This window comes from Augochlora pura, chromosome 10, assembly GCF_028453695.1.
Source record: "Augochlora pura isolate Apur16 chromosome 10, APUR_v2.2.1, whole genome shotgun sequence".
Classification (NCBI taxonomy): Eukaryota; Metazoa; Arthropoda; class Insecta; order Hymenoptera; family Halictidae; genus Augochlora; species Augochlora pura.
Window position 1 is genome coordinate 22,527,860 of NC_135781.1, and position 22,448 is coordinate 22,550,307.

Below are 22,448 nucleotides of genomic sequence, written 5' to 3' on the forward strand. Positions count from 1 at the left end.
GATCGAATGCTCTGTGTAGTTTTTTTTCGCGATGGGTGTCGGGTACAATGTTTGTCCCCTTTCTTCGACGTTTATAAAACGAGTACCGGTTCTGGATCTTTTTTTCGTCATTCCTGTATTCGGGAAGGGTGCATGGAAGCTTTCTGGAACGACTGTGAAATATTTTACAATAAAATCCTGCAATGTACAATACTTATATTTAATTTCCTCGCAAAAAATAATATCGTATTTATTTTTCGTTGAATAAATTTTAGCGAATGTCTGACAGTAACCGTGTCTCTGTTATTGTTGTAAATTCGGAATGACCGTGGTTAAGGATTGAGATAATAATAATTTAATGCTTACCGTGGGTCGACGTAAATGGTTTACACGCTTCCGGTCAATTATAAAATGATCTGTACGTAATATCGAGCCGCATTACCAGCTCGAAACAGGATCGCATGAATATTAATTGACGTTGGATCGGTCTTTCCTTATTAGAAAATCGTACCTCGAAGGGAAAAAGAAAGCAGAAGAAGTTCCCATTGATCACATGCTCTCTCGGACAATTAAACCGCACTTGGTTGGCCTCGACACGGTGTTCGCCGTGCAATCCGTATACGCTAACCGTCAATTATTAAATAACGATAATGAACGACCGGTATAAATTCAGACTCGTTAAAAGCCGCGCGAGAAAGTATCGTGTACGCGGGTAACAATAATTCGCGCCCCGTCGTGCTGCTATAAACTATCACCGCTTTAGCGAACGAGCCACGATCGACTTTGACATTAGCTCGCGTTATAACGAGTGCTCGAGGGCAACGATAACCTTTGCTCTATCCAGTTGCCGTGTATTTCAGGAAATGTCTCTCCCTTCGACATAGATACCTTGTTATTTTTTCACTACAGCTGCTCTCCCGTCTGTGTAGGTATGAAAACGTTGAGGATCCACGAAACAGCTTCCCGGACGACACAATGTGTCAACAGATCCCTTAGCATCGATTTGGAACGTGAAATTCAAAAATGCATCCACTAATGGTCAACAATGATAAGAAAATGGCACGCAACGCCTATCTTCCTTTATTGGTGCAAGATATTAACCCTTTGCATTCGAAGCCATTTCAACTGCAAATCTGAAATAATTTTTCTGGCTTCTAGTATTTCCATTTTATAGAACAAAGTTCATTCTATGGATACGAAATTGAATCTCGTGACTCATATAACATTTACACTTTCAATAATTTTTTAAATCTAAGCTTTGGCGATATATGTATATATAAATAATTTTGGAACGCGTTACGACAATTTTAATGGCGCTGCAGAGTGGTCACTCGAGTGCGAAGGGTTAACTCTTCGTGCTCGAGCCTTTTCAACCATTTCAATTCCACAGTCTTTTTTATTTTTATTTAATAATATACTTGTAACCGGCCTTTCTTTAGGTCAACCAGTAGATTTGATGTAATCTGACATATCGCGCGTGAAAGAATATCCGATGATGCCCTTCAGTATTGCTAGTCCAAAATAGATTTTCTGCATATGATTTATTACATTTTGTAATGTAATATTGAGTGATGTGTCACTCAATGTGACATTGAGTCTTGCAATGCATACGACATTTATATTTTTAACAGTGTTTTAAGCAGAGTAACATGCATACTTAGATAACAGAATAATTACTTAGTTACAGTAACGCATTTCATTTTTGTTGATTTGGACAATAAATTGTTCTGCACATGCATACTTAGATAACAGAATAATTACTTAGTTACAGTAACGTATTTCATTTTTGTTGATTTGGACAATAAATCGTTCTGCACAGGGTTGCTCAATTGATTACGTGTAGAAAGTATTTAGGCAACAATTGATTCTGATATTAGAGAACCGGATAGCGAAGGTTCCGCTATATGGACGAGTTTAATTACATAAAAATTATTGTCAAACGTGATACAACAATTTTTAGTCATATGTCAGACCCACCACTTACGTGCGAAACGTTGATAAAAATTAAATGAAAAGCGTTTCGTGTATTTATGATATGTTTAGGACATAAAAACTTTAATTTACGTATAGGCTATCGTTGTCTGTAAAAAAAATTATATAATAAATATTGTGTTAAATTTATAATACATTCAACTCAAATTACTATAATTTCATAGAGAGTAGAGTTCTCCTTCAGAAAAATCACAATTGTACAGTGAAACATCTTCGAACAATCAGTGAGATAGTAAATGTCAACATATGTTAACATAAATTAATTTAAAAAATTTCTTTCATACTGAATGTTTGATCAAACAATTTCTAGTAATTTTCAAATTCGTTTCTTTACTGTAACTCGACTAGCTTCGCAATTACCCAGCAGAAGTTCTCGAGAGCCGAAAGGCTCGAGCGAACGGAGAAATCTCAAGTTTAGGCGAATGGAATCGGCGGCGGATTTCGGCGAGTTGGCGTGCATCCTGAAGGGGGTAGAAGGGGTTATTAAGAGCACGGGTGGGTCGGTCGGGCGAGCACTGGCTGCGAAACGCGAATTATCGTTGGCCGCGTGACACCCTTGCGAACATTATCGTCTCCTTGGTTCGCAGAGTTGTTTATGGTCGCCATGAACGCCGGTGCTCATTCCGCGTGGCTAATAGGCATCCTATTAGTCGCCGGCGAGCCCGGCCGATTATCGGGGCTAGAAAAGTCCTCGAGCGGGCCCCTAATGCGCCTCCGCTCTAATAGAATAATTCCTTGCCGCATTAGTCAGTCCGTGACTCTAATCATGATTGCAGAATGCATACACGGTTGCCGAGGGTGAAGAGAGAGGCGAGAAAGGGGGGAGAGAAAGGCGACAGGGGCAGAAGGGCAAAGACAGAGAGAGAGAGAGAGAGGGAGGGAGAGAGGGAGAGACGGGGGGCCTTACGGTGCGCCAAGGTATGATAATAATTGAATTAAGTGAACGTCGCTTAATGACACTCGTTACATTACCGATGGCCGGGTCGCAAGAAGGCACCAACGCAATCGCGATCTCGCGTATAATGCTTGAACAGCCGGGCCAGCGAAGATGATGCATTTAAACATTAGCGGCTTCGCTGAGACGTTCTGATTGAATTATAATGCCGCGCGGCGACTGCTTCGGAGATTGGAATTGTGTTAAGTCCTTCGAGCGATTCTTGCTAAACGCGTGACGAAAGCGAAAAATTGTAAGCCGCGCGCGGTGCACACGAATCGGATACGAGTTTTACGATGCACGCTGCAATATTGATTGCAATCACCGTATGAAAAACCGGCGGGTAACAAAGGTCCAGATCGAGGACACGAACGGGAACAATTCCTTTCGTAACAGACTATAATAGTTTACGATACGGACGACACTTTAGATCTGCGTTTAGCGAATATCGTAGATTACCGAATGCCCCAGGTTTTCCCTGGAACGAATTCTCAATCAGGAGGGACCTCGAGTTAAACCTGAACGAAGATAACATCAGGGACGCCCTCTTCTTCTTTAACTCTAGGACAACAACATGGGGTTAACCCCCTGCACTATAATAACAAGTCAAACTCGTGATAAAGATTCCACGCAAGATCTACTAAATTAATAAGTTATTAATTTCTTGTAAATCGAAATCAAATTGAATTTTTCTTTTATCAAACTCTAGAAACGGAAGTAAATAAAGACAATACAACAAATAAAAATTATCTGATTCTATTAAGAAAGGTATTAAGAACAAATAAGAGCTAATCAACGCAATGTAAAAGGAGTCTTAGTGCAAGGGGTTAATGGGCAACACGTCAAATTATTAATATGTCTGCAAACATGTAAATATATAGTAAAACGTAGAGTTTATGTATTATATAAAATATAGTATGGAAAATGTAATAATAATATATGTAATGTTGATATTTTCTTATATTTTGAAAACAATAAATAATATTTTAATTACGAAGACTTTATTTTAAATTGTCTACATTCCCGTAATTTTACTCATACCGAAAAATAGAAGAGGCTTGTTCTAAATCCTTTAATCGATATGACTCGTTATAGATTTCTGTTATAGTTATTCATGCCAATATGAATGATAATTATATTCTACAATATAAGTCAATAAATAGGTAAAAATATTATAAATAAAATTGATTGGAGTTTCAACCCAGCGATATTCAAAGTATTTCCTCTCATACAATAAGCAAAAGATCAGGATGTTTTTATTCATTCTTAAGGAAATATGTTACATTTACGAATTCTTATTTCGCGAACCGTTCGTCCAATTCCAATGATCCTATTTTCATTTCAATCGGGAAGGTTTGGTCTAAGGCGAGGAATATTTGCGATGGAAAACGTTGCGTCGTCGTCCGGTGGCAAGGCAATGAAAGGCAAGCGGTCATTTCGCAGAGCATTAAGCGGAGAAGGCACGCATCGAGATCACGCGAACGACACGCGTGCGTGAACGGATTCAGGCATGGCCGATTAGGCGAACGTGTGCGGCACGGACGGGAAATTGTTCCGAGGGTGCGGAAACTGCGCCGTTTCAGAAATGAAATGACCAGGAAAAAACAACAGGAAACGGGAGCCGGGAGAAACGCGCGATAATTGAAAACTCTTGTGCAGACGTGACCGAAACGCTAAAACTGCGGGAAACCGCTTCCGGAGACCTACGTTCGAGAGAATGGACATTTCAAGCAGGTAATTAAACGGTGCGTGGATGGTGTGCAAAGTCAATCCGATACAGAGTCAGATTTCCACTCACGATGCTGTATAATTTAAAGCACAGTATTTAACACCAATTAGACGCCGGCTTAAGCTCTTCATTACCGCCATCATCTTAACCCCTTGTACTATAATAACGAGTCAAACTCGTGGTGACTATTTTATGCAAGCTCTACTAATAATAAACTAATTTCTTCTACGTCAAAGTAAAAATAAATTTTTCTGTTGTAAAAGTATAAAAATGAAGATAAGTAAAGACAATATAGGAAAAAGATTGTCTGACCCTATTGGGAAAATTATTAACCCCTTGCACTACGATTCCTTTCACGGTGCATTGATCAGCACTTATTTATCCTTAATATTTTTAATAAGAAGACCAGACGATTTTTCTTCCTTTTATTGTCTTTATATACTTTTGTTGCTAAGCTTCGATAGCAGAAGAATTTAGATTTATTTCGATATAGAAGAAATTGATAATCTATTAATTCAGTAGATCTTGCATGGAATCTGTATTACGAGCCCGACTCCTTATAATAGTGCAAAGGATTAAGTACGAATAACTGCTAATCGTCACAGCATGAAAGGAGCGATGCTGCAAGGGAGTTAACCCTCATCCGTTTCTCATCGCACGAACCGAGTCCGTTCTTCGGTGTTAGATTGATACGGTGCTAAATAATTCAACAATGTCCCTCACATCGATTAGTTTAGTGGTCTCCTTGTTCACCGATAGGAATGGGTTTCAGGAGGTTATAATACTTATAGTTCTACGGTATTACAATATACTTCGAATTTCAATGCTTTTTATATTATTCACTTTTCAACTCTACCGATAGTAGAGTTGAAACGTAAGAGTGTATGTGCTCAGCGTTAAAAAATAAAAGCTACGAAGTTCCCGGTTGGTTTGTCCACTAATAACAGTATAACTCATAATCACAACTTACAACGACATAAGTCATTACACGCAAACATTGTCAAATTGACAGTAGAGTCGGATGAGAGTTGAAAGTGCTAATTAAAAAATAGCTTGACCACATCTTGCAGCAATTGCCACAAAATATCTGTAACAGATTCTCAATTAACGCTACGGCTTCCGCAAAAAATGAAATAGATAATGATAGTTCCGACGCGTCGCGGGATTGCATCGAACGCTAAGAATGACTTTTAGTAGAAAAACGTAAGAATTCCATGAATAATAAATTCGAAGAGAACGAGACTCGTTGACCTTAAGCTATCCTTGAAGCCTCAATCAAAGCACAAAGTAATCATTTCGTCCACCTTGATAGAAGGTTTTTGCCTGCAACAGTGTTTTCGCCTGTCCTTTTACATTCGCGGATAATTGCACCGCTCGCGGTTCATACTTAGTTTTGCTTGGTTGTTTATGTGAAAAATCACAGGCTAGATTTCACCGTAATTTCCCCGGCTCGTAGAAGATGTTCGCGTCGTTCGCGGCGTTTTCAGTTGTCCTATTCCCCGCACGTTTCTTCTGCCCCGGGGCAACCCGTGGCCGCGCTAGGTGTAAATTGAGTTATTAAACTCGCCCAGTATTTTGCCCGGCAAGAAGTATTCTGTAGAAATTACCGGGAAGATTAATCTTCTCGTAGAATTCGTTTTTTGACATTCTGGGCAACTTAAAGGCCGTTCACCACTGTCCCACTAATGCTACTTGTTACCGGCTTCCTCGCGGAACCTTCTTCAAACAGATTGCTTGTCCACACGAAAAACTGGAAAAATATAGTACCCGAGCAAATTCTTTCCATAATTATTTACGTCTCCATTGCCCGGCGAAAGTGGAGATAGTATATTGCCTCCTTTGACTCGGAAGACGCAGAAGGGAACATCTGAATTTTATATAGTCTCTCGAAATAACATTTGTATTGTTATTGATAAAAAGAAAACATTTTTGCTTTAATCAATTTGAGCACTGAAAAATCAGGCTACTTTTCTACTACGTAAATATCAAATTCGATTTCGTTTTCTTTCCCATGAATTTGCAATATTTATTACGATATTTGTATTTCAATTTTGACAATTTGGTATAAATATTTCGAAACACTTTAAAATTTAATTTTATTTAGTATTCAGTACAAATTAATGTCACTAGAAATCGAAGCGACGTAGTAATTAGATCAGGGAATCGTATGTGAGATAAAAATAGTCCATATTCACACTAAAATTACCAAATCAGTATGATATTATTAAGTATCGGAGAAATTTTTATAATTTATAATGAGCTGAAAATAATGCAGTAGTATTTTCAAATTCTTTAATGCCTTTGCCGTTTCCTATGTGCTTGATTTACTATCGTCATAGATGCATACAATTCATGATTCAGCGGCAATAAATCATGTCGACCAATAGAACGACAATGATTATTCAATCAGGAAAAAAAAACACCATTGCCAATGCGTGCCTTTAATGTTAGTAGGTTGCCTGAATTTTTTGAACGATGGTTCTGTGAATTACGATCGGACAAGATGCGTTGTCGAAGTATTTTGATGACAGAGCCCACCGCGTTTGAATTATTAGCATGAGAAATGGTTCTTCGGTCCTTGGCGATCCGGAGATAATTAACGCAGCAATTACGAGGGTATCCGGCGTCCCGTGTCGAACGTTAGATCAATCTGAATTAATCCGTACAAGATAAATTTTAAGGGGAATAAATTGAGACATTAAAAAAGTAAATTGGCGAGCTCCGGCGATACGATGCTACCGTGCACCGAAAATTACATCGTGTTATCGGTCGCGGCTAATCAAACCGGAAGATTACCCGCGCGATGCGAACGTATCCGATCGTGTTCGGCTTAATAATATATTTTAACATAACATTAACATTTCTGAACGCATTATCGATCCTCCGGAGAACTGTAATTTCATTTTTTGCGTCCGCGCATAATTAACGACCGCGGGCCCCGGATGAAGTCGACCCTTTGATCCGACGGCGCGGCTAATCAATTGGCAATAAACGGAGAGGACCGAGTGTTTTCATTTCTCTGAAAGCCGAGAGCCGCGCGGATGCCAAGAATTTTGAACGCCCCGCGCGAACAGTGTTTCCCAGGCGGGCTCGTGATCCACGGAATTCATAAACACGATTTCTCGAGACAGAGGATTCCCGAGATATGATGAACACGTGCATTCGCGTGTCATCGGGCACTCGTGTTCGCACGAGCAAAAGGGACTTTCCGCTGGCAGTCTTCGCAATTAATCAGAAATTTAACCCTGCGGCGCGAAACCGGACCCCGAAGCAACAAATCTTACTTTGTAAATACTTCTATGTATTACGCGAGAATTACGGATGATGTGCCAGTTGCTATGCTCGGAAACTAATCTTTCGCTAGTTTGGTTAAATAAAACAGTTCTTTGTACTCTTTCTTTTATATTTCTCGAAGCATTTAAATTGTACAAATTACACTCTCAATTATTCTTTTGAGATGAGGTTATATAATAATAAGAAAATGCAAAGAAATAATTAATATTACATTCAGAAAACGTAAATAAATATTTAAGAAAGAAAAAAGTAGTAAAATGGCTACACTTAGGCGATCAAAAGTCATGTTATTATTGAATTATTCGTAGAACATAGTTCTATGTACGACAATTATAACTTTGATTAATCGGTAGCAGATCGTTATGCAAAATCCAAAATTTTCTTTATCAATTCTGCGAAACAAAACTTGCACAAAATTGTATTGCTCACTTTAATAGTCTCAATAATTGAAAAATAATCTCAACAATACTCTTAAATCCTTCTAATCATTCCTATAGAGTATACTGTAAATTCGAAACGTAGAATATTATAAAACTTATGCCTGGAAATAATGAGCGACTGCTGTTACGTATAAATAAACACATCATTTCTAGAATCACCTGCGATTAGGACAGTCTCACCTTCTCGATATCTTTCCAAATAGAATCTACCAAGCGGCTTTTCGGATCGTTATTCATCATCACGGGTAATCCCAACGTAGCGAGGACAAAAATGTATAATGAAATTCTGCAAACACGAACGGCAGACCGTTCGAGTAGGAAAAATACGAATTGGACTTCCCAAGTGGATAATGAGAACGGTAAAGTGGCTATTCCCCCGAGTCAAATCGAAAATGTTTAGGGGCCACCGGTGGCTAAACTCGGTGATTGATGTCGTTTCGGTGAATTTTCTATCGATCAAGTGGCGTAGTAACGTCGGTGGCGAGCGAAGCCCGCGCAAGGAAAGGCCGCCGCGGCGAGCGTTCGCGAGGCCAGGGATTCGCTCGAAGAAACTTTAAAAGACTGAATAATCCTGGAGGACCGTGGCTCTACACGCTTAGGAGGAACGTAGAATTGCGGTGGTTTATAGACGGTGTGCCCCCAGGTATATTATAATGTGGTCAGCGTCCTCGTCCTCCATGTCTTCCTCCGTCCTTCGCTTGTCCCGTTGCTGCCGGTCCTCTTTTTCTCCTTCGTGGGGTGCGCCGACAATGTGACATGCAATATGGTAATCACCGTAGAACGCTTCGGGGCCCTATGTGGATGCTGAACGTCGTCGTAGCGCAACCTCTGAATAGACTTCCCGGGGTATCACGGGAAAGGAAGCACGACAGGCCAACGACATACGTCCCCTTTCCCTTGTTCGCCTCTCCCTGAACCGCGGCTGCGGTACGTGGCGCACGTGGCACATGAATCATTGGTCATTTTTCCAGGTGGCACCAATTGTTTTCCTTTTGCGGGAATTCGTACTGCCTCGCCGCTCATTATCAGATAGTGCTAGATGTTTATGGAAATTCACGACAGATAAATTTCCGGAAAGAATTTCCGCAAGGCCGGCCAAAATTTATTTCCTCCAAACGATCGTTCTGCGCAAGGATGAGATTCGCTGTTAGAAACTTCGTTCCGGGAAGATCGATTTGTGCAGCAGTTTAGAAATTTTGAAAATCGATACCGTACACTGTATTCGATTGAACCTTTTAGCAGCTGCTACAATATTTCTATTTTTTTTGTGAGAGATTCTTTTCGTAAAACTAGGTACGAGAAACAATTTCACCAAGGAACACCGCTGATCAAGAAATGCTTAATAAATAAATAATTTTCAGGTGATTATAGCTACGAATTAACTTTTTTAAAATGGAAAATATCTCTTTGCCTATCTGAGGGGAATTAACATGACATTAAAAATAATGAAAATGGGCGGTCATGTAAAACATCAATTAATATAAACCGCAAAACTAAAGAAAAAGAAAGCTGTATAAAAATGTCACACTCCATTGATCGACCTCTAAATGAATAGTTTTAATTGAAAAGAATTGTGTCGTATCATCGTGTACATGATTCAGAAGTCGAACAGCGTTGTACTTCTCACGAAATTTAATGTTCCCTAATTTAATGAAAAAGGACGCAAACTGGAAGAACTTTGAGAACTTTGATCGTATTTAAACGAAACTAAGTGTATCCAAGCTCACGATCTTCTTACAGGTTCGCATGTCGCGAGTTACCCTTTTCCTAGCTACGGTTACGCCAATAAGATGTTTAATTAGACAATGACCGAGTGAGATCCCTGTCAGCTCCAGAATTAGCGACACATCTAGAGTGATTTGTCGGCTCCTTCGCCGATCCTGGTGCACAAGATGTAAGGATTACTCTCGGCGTTGGGTCGGGTCTTAATTGAGACAGCGACAAAATTGTGCTCGATCAGGAAGCCCAGATTTCTAGATTCTCGAGTGTGTCGTCATCAATCGCCGCGACTCTGGAATCGCTAGCGGCTACAAATGTCCCGTGATTCATACGCCACGTGTATCACGAACGTGCATACGCGGTGTCGTGGCCTGCACGCGTTGTTAGACTCCGTCTTGGTTTCCGCGACTTTCCAGGAACACCTATTGTTGAGGTGCTCCTAGATCCCGGATACGCGATTGTTGGTTTTACGAGCGGGTCGGAAAAAAAATTGCGGCACACGGATCGAGAGAGGCTTCCTTTCGATCTCGTGCGCGATCGCGGCCGCGGAACGGACGAATGACGTTCGTGATGGTTTCGGGTCCAAGGAGATGCCGCGAAACCATATTGTTCCATTTCCAATGATTCTTCGAAATAGAGAACAAATGATCCTGCGCCGGTTTTCGCTGTGGAAGGACCGAATACGTGCACCGAGCAACCAGTGACAAAGCGAGCGTATCACGAAACGATGCACACGCGTTTCGCATTTTTCCGCAGACAGATGATAAAGCGATCTCGTCGCTGCAGCTGCGTAATTGCTGTAAAAATTCGAGAACGACGTTTACCAATGTCTCGCGGAGTTGTTTGTATGGGAGACTATCGCGAGACGAATCGCCTCCGAGATCTTGCGCCATTAAGCGCAACGGTGTATTTGCCTCATCCAGCGGTACGACATTTAGATCGAAAGTCCATCGAGCGATCGTCCGCGCCGTTGAGATTAATTCGACTCATTACCAATGAGTAATAACTATTATTATCTGCGCGTTCGGAGCACCCGCTTCTTCATCACGAATTCTTAGCAATAAACGTAATACCGCGGGATGGACAGCGAGAGCTGTTTTTGCGAAATCGAGGCGATGGTTTGCTTTCGCGGTAATCCATCGATCGGATTATCTGACCGAGAATTATCGGATATAAAAATCGACACTGAATAGCCCTCGCGAATCAGGCTGCAAATATTTGTAACAAGTTCCATTCACACATTTCTTATTACCGAGGCGCGTGTGAAACTTCTACATTTTCTTCGGCAGTATCTTTTGCTGAGACCTTTGCTATTACAAATTTCATCTGCGTGACTTACGTGTCTACTTGAATATAGTCTTTTGTTAGCGGCGAAGAAAGAAACAATTCTTTACCAGACTTTAGAACTGGTTTTACGTTTTTTCTTTAATTCTGACTACCTAAGACGAGACAGGAAACAAATTCGACTGTTAAGTATAATACTTAACAATATTTTATTAGGTGTGCTGAGAAGTTCAATGAAAAGATGTTAATCCAGAGTAGTTTGATAAGTCAGCGAATGGTGTAATTATACTACACAGGGTATTGCAAAAGTCATTTACAATCGGGGTACTTTTCCTGGTATCAATGCTCGAGAAACATTCTTTTATCTCAAAATAAATCCAGACCAACGAATAAAGCAGAACATAGTTTTAAGTAGAACTCCGAGCTTGTATTTTAATCGAATCTCACGTCGTTGGTCAAGGCTGTTGTTGGCGAAGTCTGCGGTCGGTAAAGTCCGTAGTCGGTGAAACCTGAGATGGGTGAAGTTTGTGGTCAGTGAAGTCTCAGGTAGGCAAAGCCTGTGACCAACGAACCGCGGTGCCCGTCAAATCTGGGATCGTCGACGATTTCCATGGGACCCCCGGAAAAATGGTTGCGACGTGGGTCGACATAGTAGGCGGTCAGCTACCGCAGAAGCTCCGGCAGAGCGGTGGCGGGAGCGCGTAAGTCATTCAAGAGTAGTCAGAATAGGAGAGCGCAGGGGTCAGAAGCACTTAAGGGAGCGTGACTGCGGATGAATTTATAATGATCCCTGGACGGCGGTGGTACAAGAGGCATCGCTTCCGCAGAAATTCATGAGAGATAATCCGACGGTGGACAGAACGCAACAGGATCAAACGCGGGGAGGAGGTCACGGGGGAGAGATATCCGTGGCAGTGAAGCGACCGCGGAATGGTCGAATCGGTGCCCGATCCCCGGGTCGTGGTGGTCGGACACGGTCGCGGAAGAGGATCTGCAAGAAGAAATTCTTCTGTCGATCGAATCGCGGGAATCATCGGACCGTTACACACGGGCAACGAGACAACGGGCCGGCGCGGAGTCCGCAGGAATGCGATCGAAGATGAATTTATAATGACCGCCGCGTAGAGGCCGTAGCACCGCGCGCGGTGGTTTATTCTAGCGGAAAGAAAATGGTTCCCGGGGGAGGATGTATCGAGAGACGATCTCGGCGCGCAGCGATCACCCCCGCGTGATCCTCTCTCCGGCTACTTGGCCGGCTCGAACTCGCCTAAGCCGCGCCGATCAGATCCATACAAATGCAATCACGACGTCGTCGCGGGAGATGAGGACTCGATGCGCCGCGCTGCGCCGCGCTGCGCCGCGCTGCGCCGCGCAGCGCCGGCCCGGGACCCGCTGACTGATCGTGCAGATTTTTGAGCGACTCACACACAGCCGAGATCCAATCGCGTATTAATGTCGACACGACCGGGACACCTGCGGATATAGTATTCGCCGGGAGATGCACCGGCTAGCCCCGGAGCCCGATTACCCATGCAGAGCCCTTTAAGTATGCACAACGTCGAGAGCGGAGGACGCGGTGCACGCGATCAAAGCAGCCCGAACCGGCCCGAACCAGCCCGCTTTCGATCTACCGACGTAAACCGTGCCACCTATCGAACCGGGCTATCGTGTCCCTCTACCATCCGAAAGACATATGACCGAGCTATTCAATGCTCCGCGGGTTGAATGATCAGTATTAGTACACGTAAGACGGCCACGTGAACAAACTCTTTGCAGCGAAACCCTGCCGAAATCTGCTAAAACGCGATGCCCGGCTCTGCTTGCATTGTTCTCTACGTATTGATAGTGATTGTCAAGATCGCAGTTTTCAGACACTTGCACACTTTGCCTTTACACTTTATATATACCTAATTAATCATCGTTTGACCTACATACGTTTTTCGAAAGAGTATACCAAATTGTTACAAAATCAAACAGTTTTTTAAGTAATATGATGTTATCTTTCATGTACTAGAAACGTATTCTATTCATTGAAAACGTTGCAACGCACTATTGTCTGAGAATTTAAAGACGCTCAAAAGTAATTTCTCTTGAAGTACCAAAGAATATCTGGCTACAAATAATCAGGCTAAAACTTAGATGTGACAAGACAAAATGATCAAATTGTTTGTTAATGGCATAACAAGAGGATTGGAAAGGGCATCATTGCAAGGACGTTGCGATTGAATGTAATAAATACAACCAGCTTTGAAATAACATGGCATTTTGTTCTCTTATTAATGTAATCGTCAAAGCAATAAAATCATGTCTTTCCCAGTGGATGTATTTATTGCATCGTTTCACGCTGCAGCGAAATGTGAAGGTCTCGATGCCGTAAAATAAATCTGATCGCTTTTGACTGACAACGAGAAGGAGCGGAGCATTATAAATGCAAATTATGTTATGATGGCGTCGTGACAATTATCTCGGACGCTGACAGTCCTCTTACCACAGGACGAAAAGATACCATCAAACTGATTACAGCAATAAAAATCAAACTCCCCGTGAAGAAATCCGTTTGAAATTCGATTTGAACGTTGCACAGTTTTTAACGTTAATAATTATCAACGTTCCAATATTACATCGAAGGGCTAATTAAACGTAGATCGATCTCGCGGTCTCTGCCGCGGAATGATCCCCGAAGGGTAACAATGAAGACAAAGAAATTAATGATCGCAATCGCCCCAGCTGGAATCCTCGTTAAATCTTAACTACGTTATGCAAACTCGTAGATATCGATCACCTTCAATCAGCAACTTTCACAATACAAAGTGAAGTTATTAAAGAATAATATATTATCTGATCAATCGGAAAAAGGTTGTGGAACCGGACGATTCGCCTTTTGCAATTTTCTGGCTGGAATAATGGCCAGGTTCCATTCGATTTACGTGGCGGTCTATCGCGGTCATCGACGATCACGATACAAGGCGTCTTTGCGCATAAATCAGAGGCTGATTAATCTTGACCGACGTCGACGAGGGGCAGAAACGTTTCCTCGATTAATCAGCCGCTTGACAAATCATTTATTTTCAAATCCGCGGCTCAATCCCGCCTACCGGCTGCAAAACGAGACAATTCGGATGTCTACAACTACTCGGTAGCACAACTGTCGACAGCACCATGATATAAAAAACGAAAACCGTTCGCAGTTTCGTCGGACATTGAGTAACAATTTGCAACAGGTCTTCGATCGATACGTCAATTACTTTTGTTTTATAAGATTCTCTGTCTTCTTATTCATCGATTGTTGTTTCTACACGAGAAACAATTTCACTCATTCATCGTTGCTGATTAAATGTTATTTTGTTGTGTTTTAAATAATATCGTGGGCAGTTATTGGAAACGTATAAGTTTCAGTACTTCAAATTTAGAGCAATTTCACGTTCTTTCAAGTAGAAAATATTTCTTTGTGATTTAAATTACTATTGTGTATAATATAATATTAGTAAAATATAGACACTTTTTCTTAAATGAATAGAAAATTAACAACCCTTAAGCCTACGTTAATCCTTCTAATACTTTTTCGGGTTAATGCAAGCCAGAAAACCAAACATAAGAGATTCGCATAAAACAGTTTGAGAAAACGTGCTACAAAAATGTACAACCACGACATTGTTATTTTTATTGCTTCGTGGCGACCATAATTAAAAGAACTTTATATTTCTTACAAAATTTTATAGGCCTAATTGTATGAGGGAAGATACAAAATCGGCCTAATACTGTACTAAAAAGAAAAAGTCGACATCCTTTAAAACTTTAGTCTCATTTATATAAAACCATATATTCAATCTCTTATTTTACGTTCAGGTACTACAATTTACGCCGTTTGACGACGAATTACTACACTTACCATAACATTCTACACTGCAACATGTTACAAGGTGCTTTCAAAATAATTTCAAAATGTTCCTAGGAACCTAGAGTGTATCATTATGATAAAGGTCAGGGGATATCAAACTGGAATCAAAAAACGATCCAGGCTATCCTTCGGTGATATGCATCCATGCACAAAGTGGCGTACCATTCGACGTCCATCCGCGTCTCTATGATCAACCGAGTTTCTTCGCATCTGACACGTGATTTCGATGGCCGCAAATAAAGCGGTTGCAAGCAACGCATCGTTGCATCGTGACTTGTCCATCAACAAATGGCAGCAATTCCCCGAGTATCGTAAACGGAAATGAATTCTAGAGAAGTGAATGCAAATGATACTGCCCGTTGGGCTTCCCCACATTGTTGCGAGTCGTGCGATATTTGCACAGTACGCGGACAGAACATTCCCAGCGACGGCGATACGATTGCATTCCCCCGTTCGAGAGCGAACCAGCAACGAGAGGAGAGATTGACACGAAAATTGCGCTCGCTCGTTGGAATCTTTCTTTGCTTCTCTGCTCGCATCGCTCTGCGACTTTGATGAGAAATAGGAAGCAATTTGAGCGCGTTAGAGTTATTATTTTCCGCGGCTATAATTGCGAGACGCAATTTCAATTGCTTTAATAGCGTGATAAAGACTGGACCGCGACGTGGTTCCAGCGAATCCTATAGACAGAGTTTCTTATTTCTGTGCGAAAGTTTCCAATAAATTGGAGAATTGTTCGGTCGGTACAATGCCGCGGAGTTCATCGGGAATATAAAAAATTAATCGAGCGTTACGGGCACCGTGAACGCTCGTCTAAAGAAACAATAAAACGAAAACGTGAACATGTTCGCTTAATGCGACAATAAAAATTGATTAGCTGATAATTTGACACGTCGTCGTTCCTTTCCGCCGACTGTCAATGGGAATTTCAATCCGGGAATAGAATTATCTTCGCGCGATAGTCTATTCGACGCGCAACCCGCAGCCTGCTTCACAGTGTATTCACCTCGTGGTTTATTTGCCGATGTAATTGCCATCAAGGCGTGCCATTCTCCACACCTGGCAGAGTGATCCACACCTTTGGAACTCCGTGGTTCGACGCCGCGCACCGGAGCCGCAACCTACACGAATTTACCGTGCAATCCATGGAACATTCGAGTGATTATCTGCGAAGATGTTGGTCGGCGTACAATCGCGCATAGCTTCACCGTTTCCCAACAATAAATTACGAAAAGCGTGTCGAGATAACATTCGGGTATCGCTTAACGTCTCTTAAAAATGAGATATATGTTGCAGAATTGTCTCACGAATTTTCTGCACAAGTGTCACCGTTACCGTTATTTAGGAACATTTACTAAAATTGTCGAGAATTTTTACTGTGAAAAATTGAAGACAAGGAGGAACTAAGAACGATGCAGATTCCTATGACATTTTGTATTTTTACAGCAGTCATTTAGATTTTTATAGTAGCGAGGTGTTATTGTTACTGTTATTCAGAAACTATTTAAAAATTTATATGAAGGACTAAAGGCAAGGAGAAAGTGAAGAAGGAGCAGACTCCACACGAATTTAAGAATGTTACTGGAGTGTACGAATTTCTCTAAAATTTATGGTTGACAATTCTTACCATAGAAAATGCGGATACCATGCTCAAATTGAACAATTCGCACTTTGTAAGAATGACGTTATTTATATTTTTACAATAGCAAAGTTCAAAGTATTGACCAAGAACTTTCTAAAATACTTCAACGGAGCGTATCATATTTAAAAATGTATGCAAATGATTTGCTGAAGGTGCGACGCGTAGAGGAGCAATTTGCTGAAAGGGTTTTCGTGCTTTATCGAGGACCTACAGCGAACGGTGTCAAAGTTTTGTATGCAGAGAAAAATGCGGAAGGTTCGCAGCCGTAAAAATGGTGGTTCGCGGAGGAAAGGAAAGAATGCTATTCGCTTTCCAGAATGATGAACAGTAACGTCTATCTGGCAGCTGGTTATTGCGTTTCTCCGGCCGGTCGTTCATTCTCGAAGAAGGATCGCGCTTCCTCGAGGACTTCTCGACGGAGGTTTCCGTCGTCGGGCCCCCCCTCGACCGATGACCTGGAAGCCATGCGCACGTGAAAGCCCATGCGTGTCCATCGCGCGATGCTATTTTATTGCACGCGCAACTCTGTAATCTTCTGCTGGCTGCGAGCACGACGACTTATTTCTAATGCCTATACTTACCGCTTAATGTCTATATCTGTTCTGTCTGGGGAACAGTAGCGCGGTTGACAGCGGTAATGAACGCCGCGAATCGGGTTTCAACCGCATTCTTCGACGCGCGGACCTTCGCTGATCCATCGAAACTCGAAAACTAATTTGCCAACGAGCTTCGTCCGGGGTCGGTTTTTGTATTGGCAGATAGAGGAAACTAGAGCAGATTGCAACAAAAAGATACTTCATATTCTTTCCTCGAGGATGTTCTCTTTTTCATTAAGAAACTTTGTATTTATAAGCGTGAGATTTCTTCTCGCTATTTATTTATATCTCACCAGGCCATTTATATGTTTACAATAGGATTAGATGCTAATACTCAAGCAAATTCAGCAATGATACTCATTGCACCAACAGAAATTCAGGTATCTAGATGATTAGCTACACATTGTGGATAAAAAATCTGTTACAATCTTTCAATTATTTGATTTGTAGAATTTGTTTTTTTTTTTTATTTCAATCAGACCTATTAACCCTTTGCACTCGAAGCTATTTTAACTGTAATTTTAAAATATTTTTTCTAATATATAACATTCCCATTCTATACAGCAAAGTGTATTCTATTCATATGAAAATAAATCTTGCAACCCATGCAACAAGAGTTACACTTTTAACAATTTCTTAAATCTAAACTTTCAAATTATACAAATTATTCTGGAACGCGATATAACAATTTTATCGGTGCCTTGGAGTCACTACTCGAATGCAAAGGGTTGATAGGTAGTGCACTATCTAATTCTCCTAGTTAAAAAGTGACAAAATACTTACACAAATACTGAGTTAATGGAAATGATTAAAGTTACATATTATGATAGAACAATGTCTATAAATTCGTGTTCAACAGAAAGGCGAAAAAACGGTTTATAATATTGATTAATTATAAGAGGAAAATTAAAGTTTTAGAGTACAATAAATTCTCTCGAATTGTCCTTCAGCTTGTGAATATAAATGAACAATTTGGGAAAAGGAGATACAATTATTCAGGCCTCACGTTTTTACAATTGTTGACAATGAAAGAGTTACGAGACTTGAATGATCGTATCTCCTCTTCCCAGATTGTCCATTTTTGCTTATAAGTTGAGGGACAATTGGAGCTAATTTACTGTATTGATTTACGACAGGTATCTCATATTCATTTATATCTTATATTCTAATGACATCGGCATCCTAGTCTCCTCTACATAAGGTTTTTCTTTCAAATATATGAAATTACCATAAGTTCTACTGATTTATGTTAAATACTGCACAAGAGACCTTTATTCTGTATAGAATGTCGCTAAAAAAAATATGTACAAACAGGCACCAGGTTTCCTGAAAAAATATTCTAAAAATACAGAATAACTTGTCTTTGTTTGAGTCTTAGTTTTAGACAAAATCGAGTTTAAAAATCTGTTTTTTATTAGGTTGTTCCAAAAGATCGCTATAAATCTTTCATATGAATTGAACGAAACGAACTGTATGAAACCGAATGATAATACACAGCTCTGACAATCCATCGATATCAAAATTTTATTCAAAAATCTCTCCCCATTGTTTTCGGGGCCACGTATTATCATTCTTTTTATTATCTGTACAAACAGTACCGTTTTAAAAACATCAATGTTGCGACCGAATCAAATAAAAGCATGGCAACCTGCAACTTTACCACGAAAAACTGTTATTTATTTTGCAAAACAAGTTATTTCGCGAATCGTGGTATGGATGGTATGGCGGTGCGCGCGTGTCTACGTATTGAATCGTGTGTTTGCCGAACAATTTTGCGAGGCTCGTTTCACGCTGAAATTGCGCGAAAGATAAAAACAAAAAGGGTTGGCATCCGCAACGCGGACTCCTTGGGCGTATTTCGCGGTTCGCCTTTTGCGTATCCAGACTTGAAATTTATCGCATGACTGAGCACCGACGGGCCGCAGTGGTTGATATTTCTCTTATTCGTATGCATTGTGCTTAACGAAGCTGGGTCCCCGGCGTTATGTCCGGCAACGCCGGTTGATTGAAGTGACTTACGAACTTCCAGATCAACGGTTGCACTTGGGATATGTGCCACGGGATACGCTACTATTCTTTGGATTTACGACGTGCGAATACAAGCGCTGGGGCCGCGGCGGCGTCGTTGCGACATTTATGCGGTTGCATATTCTAGATCTTAGATCCCTGCGGTGTTGCGGTCCACAATTTGAATAACACGTTTACCATTTTTCCCGCTTCCCGACCCGATCCAACCGGAAAACGGACATTCGTTTCTCGGTCTTAAATCGCTTTCCACTCGTCGGCGGATTCGCGCAATAACAACAAACAGGAAGCTCTGTTTCAGTAAATTATGGCGGCTATCTTAAGCGAGCATGCCAGCTGGCGTAAGAATGTTAGTTAGCGAAAATTTTAACAACTTTTGAAATGTTCTCGAGAGAGATTGTCGCACTTGTGAATTTAATATTTCTGGTTTTAGTAAATATTTCTAAAGTACGATCAATTATCAAGCAAAAGTTATGAAGATTGTGTACATGGATAATTTTTATTCGTTCGACTTTTGTGTAAAGTACAGAGAACATTATTCGAGATAATTGTTGTCTTAAGAGACTATACTATTTGCTCAGATCACTTTTGCGCTTGTGATTTCAAGGCTTAGTGATTTTATTAAACATTTCCGAAGTGTATCTTCATTTGAAACGAAGTCTTCTCGAAATAATTTCTATTTGTTCGGTTTTTATGCGAGAACTAGCAATTGGAAGCATACTGGAGTAAACTGCATGAACAATATTAAGAGGTTATGCAACTATGACGGTTATTAAATTAGATAACTTTAAGAAATTGTTCAAGCACAACTTGCACTCTCAACTATGAAATGTAGTTTTATTTAAAAGTCGTGTATGGTGGCAATCTAAAACAGGTTTTCAAACATTTATTTTTAAAGATATTAATCAAATTTTCCTTCAAATGAGTAACTTATCTAAAATTTATTACTATACAATTTATAATAATATTCTTGTCACATGATCTGTTCAAATTTTTAACACAAAATCTCTCTTCCAAGAATTATTTTTTTTCTGTCATTTTCAGACCATCAAAACAACTTCTAATAAAAAATTGTTATTCCTACATATTTTCAAATATTGCAACCAAAAAATTACTATAAACTATACGATACAAATCCATTTAAATAAAATATTGCTTCAAGAAAAAAGTCCATTGTTTCCTCTAGAGAAAGTATTCACAAATCACAGTCAAAGTTAGTCCAAATCCTGTTCAAGTAACACGATATAGAATCGTGAGTGTACTTCTTGAATCACATTCTACTGGTCGGCAATCTGTCATGAAAGAATACGAAGGAGGAAGTGCTGCGGCCACTTTGTTTTTCCAGCACCCCGATAAAATTGTGCCGCTATCCGTTTTTGTTATCTGGCACGTATCGGTCGCGGCCGCAATTTCGTAAATATTTTATGGGAGCCAGCAACTTTTCTCGGAACAACGAAAGCGTGTGTTTGTCTATTTATCTGCTGGGTGTTTGCGCGCCCGCATTCGGCTCGCTGCACACAGGAGGAACACGCGCGTGGACACGGTGGGGCGGGAGGGGGGGGGGGGGGGGGGGGGGGGGGGGGGGGCGAGCGGCATGGTGTGCGAGCGTGTAGGTACCTGGCAGCCGACGGCGGCATTACGACGAAGGTGCATTGCAACACCCAGGTGTTTTGCAACACGGCTCGATAGTCGATACCGCCGTTTGTGCTCTTATCGGGGTGTCTAAAATCGTATATAGGAGCGCATTCAGGGGCCGTGTAAACACGCGTCAGCTACCTCGGGATTCCGGCTCCAGACTGCGTAAAAATGTCGAGGTCGGAAAATACGGTACCGCGTGTGTGCCGTGTGCGCGCACACACGGTATTCCGCGCGATATTCTTTGCACAGTGTTCTACCGCGCGCGCTGATTTGCCAACGGGGCATGCCGAGCCAGTCATCTCGCAGCGAAAATATCTTCATCTACGGTGGCTCCAGAAAGTCTTCGTACACTAAATTTCTTACCTATCACAAATTGTAGATATTTGAACTCTGATAACTGAACAATGGATCTTTAAGCAAAATAAAAATTATAAAGGATATATTTCCACCTTGAATACGTATATCTAATTAGTTCAAAATAATGTAATTTACTAATTCTTCTCATAAATCCATAAAATCTGCTGCCTAAATTTGCTATTCATCAGTTATAATCATATTACGCATTGAAACATGCTCTTCCTTGAAAATCTTACGGATTCAACCCTTTGCACTCGAGCGGTGACTCCAAGGCACCACTAAAAATTGTTCTATTATGTCTCAAAATAATTTGTAAATTATTATAGTTACCAATGTGTAAAAAGCTATTAAAAGTACAACTGCTGTGCGAATCACGTGGCTCAATTTCATATGTATAAAATACGATGAGTCGTATAAAATGGAAATACCGCGGATCAGAGAAACTATGTTGGAATTCGAGGTAGAATAGCTTCGAGTACAAATGGATAAATGTCTACAAATACGTTAAAAAGTATTGTTCGTGACTTATGCTAATATAAATTTGGAGATTAGAACCTGAAAAGAAAGTACGATTATTCAAGCCTCTTGACTCCTTTTTATAGTCGCCGATTGTTAAGAAAATTAAACATTTTTGTACGTGTACATTTATTTTCATGCATAAATAGTAAGTAGTTACACGTGGTCTTTTCTATACATAGTGTATTGTACACCCTGTATAGTTCTATACAGTTCTTTTCATATAGGATATCCTAACACTGTCTAAAAATCCGGGAATGGAGGATACCTGAGATCATTTCAAGCTATTTTTTCCTTTGCAAAAATGTTCTTCGAGGCATCGTTAGCGACTTATTAACTAAATACATTGACCAATGAAAGGTGAGTATCACTAATGCGAAGCGGCCGAGTCAATGAGCGAAACTG